The sequence below is a fragment of the Triticum dicoccoides genome, chromosome 5A (genome assembly GCF_002162155.2).
Source record: "Triticum dicoccoides isolate Atlit2015 ecotype Zavitan chromosome 5A, WEW_v2.0, whole genome shotgun sequence".
Taxonomy (NCBI): domain Eukaryota; kingdom Viridiplantae; phylum Streptophyta; class Magnoliopsida; order Poales; family Poaceae; genus Triticum; species Triticum dicoccoides.
The window spans coordinates 417,894,505-417,897,063 of record NC_041388.1 but is presented as its reverse complement, the minus strand read 5'-3'; positions in this window follow the sequence as shown (position 1 = coordinate 417,897,063).

Below are 2,559 nucleotides of genomic sequence, written 5' to 3'. Positions count from 1 at the left end.
GTGTTGGTTGAATAGATGAAACTGAGATTGTGTGATGCATATCGTATAGTCATGCCCACGGATACTTGAGGTGACATTGGAGTATCTAGTTGACATTAGGGTTTTGGTTGATTTGTGTCTTAAGGTGTTATTCTAGTACGAACTCTAGGATAGATTCAATGGAAAGAATAGCTTTGTGTTATTTTACTACGGACTCTTGAATAGATCGATTAGAAAGGATAACTTTAAGGTGGTTTCGTACCCTACAATAATCTCTTCGTTTGTTCTCTGCTATTAGTGACTTTGGAGTGACTCTTTGTTGCATGTTGAGGGATAGCTATATGACTCAGTTATGTTATTATTGTTGAGAGAACTTGCACTTGTGAAAGTATGAACCCTAGGCCTTGTTTCCTAACATTGCAATACCGTTTGTGCTTACTTTTATCATTAGTTACCTTGCTGTTTTTATATTTTCAGATTACAAAAACCTATATCTACTATCCATATTGCACTTGTATCACCATCTCTTCGCCGAACTAGTGCACCTATACAATTTACCATTGTATTGGGTGTAATGGGGACACAAGAGACTCTTTTTTATTTGGTTGCAGGGTTGTTTGAGAGAGACCATCTTCATCCTACGTCTCCCACGGATTGATAAACCTTAGGTCATCCACTTGAGGGAAATTTGCTACTGTCCTACAAACCTCTGCAGTTGAAGAAGGTTGCGTAGTAGACATCAGCACCCCCCTTTCCCTTCCCCTCTCCCTTCCTTCTTTCCCCTTCCACCAAGTGGAATCCTACTTGGAGTTGGAGTCCTAGTAGGACTCCTCTCTCTTGGCGCGCCCTATAGGGGCCAGCCGGCCTCCCCCTCTCCTCCTTCATATACAGGGGCAGGGGGCACCCTAGAACACACAAGATCAATTGTCTTAGCCGTGTGCGGTGCCCCCCTCCACAGTTTACCACCTCTGTCATATTTTCATAGTGCTTAGGCGAAGCCCTACGCGGATCACATCATCAACACCATCACCACGCCGTCGTGCTGACGAAACTCTCCCTCGTCCTCAACTAGATCAAGAGCTCGAGGGACGTCATCGTGCTGAACATGTGCTGAACACAGAGGTGTCGTACGTTCGGTACTTGGATTGGTTGGATCGTGAAGACGTTCGACTACATCAACCGCGTTACTAAACGCTTCCGCTTTTGGTCTACGAGGGTATGTGGACACACTCTCCCCTCTCGTTGCTATGCATCTCCTAGATAGATCTTGCGTGATCGTAGGATTTATTTTGAACTACTGCTTTCCCCAACACGAATGCAGAAAAGCACAAATCTATGACATTGGGTTCATTAACCCAAATATCATACATGAATGGACGGTTAAAAAATGTCATAGAAACCGAGGACAACTTGCTACAATCGTTGCTCAAAAATCAAAGCAAAGATAAAATACTCTTTCTTTACAACTTCAAGTGAGTGTTACTGTCTTGTGCATATTCGGTTTCCCTTATTAATCGAGGTTATGGTAATGTAACTGATGAGTTATGCATGCGTGCACAGCTTCCATTATATTCTCCTAGAGATTAAGCTTGAGCGGGGAGTAGTAACTGTCTTAGACTCGAGACGAGAAGATCCTGAGGACTGTGTGGACATGACTCAAATGCTCTAGAGGTAAGTTCAATCGATCATTATCGCACCATATCGGCAACTTTGTTCATTTCCTGATATCAAGTAATTATTTTCATTGTCTGGCAGGGTTTGGAAGGAGTTCACCGTAATTTCTCCGGGCTGCCATGCGAGCTGCGATTTACACACCTGAAAGTAAGTACTACTACCTAGTTCCGCGCATCTTCCATTGATTCTAGCTACTTTCATCAATACCATTTAGCATGCTTGCTTATCAGTTTGATTGACCTCTATTTCTCGTAAAGTGTTTATGGCAGGAATCCGGGAATGATTTTTGTGGATACAATGTTTGCGAGTTCATCTATAACGCGACGACCTCTAATAAGCGGGGCTACTCTTGAAAACAATATGAAGTGCGTAAGCAAAAATATTCATAATTTTATTTTATTACCATCATTTGTGTTCAGTTTCATTCACATACATGTATTGACCCTATTCTTCAATTTAGATCTGGCAGATGCTGGATGAACTCCTACCACAAGATCACATACGAGCAATTCAAGAGGAATTGGCGGGATTCTTTCTTGACCACGTCATCAATAAAGCCGGAGAATACCATATGAAAATTGATATAGACATGAGATGTTAGGGATTGCAAGAGATCTTATATTGTATATATATAGCTAGTAGCGTCGGATAGATATACGAAAACTTGTTGTTCGACAAATCTCTCGGAGAAAGAGAGGTGCACTCCTCTCTGTATATGTTCATGACGATCTTGTGTAATTAATGGTTCCTTCATTTTCTTACTAGCTAGCGTGTCGAGTTCTCTCTATACATATAGTAGCTAGAGTCGACCAAGCACGGAGATAAGAGAGGTCACTTCTCTCTATTAGCTAGCTAACACAATATAAGAAACTCCTAAATTAACCATCCAAAACCCCCTAACCCCCC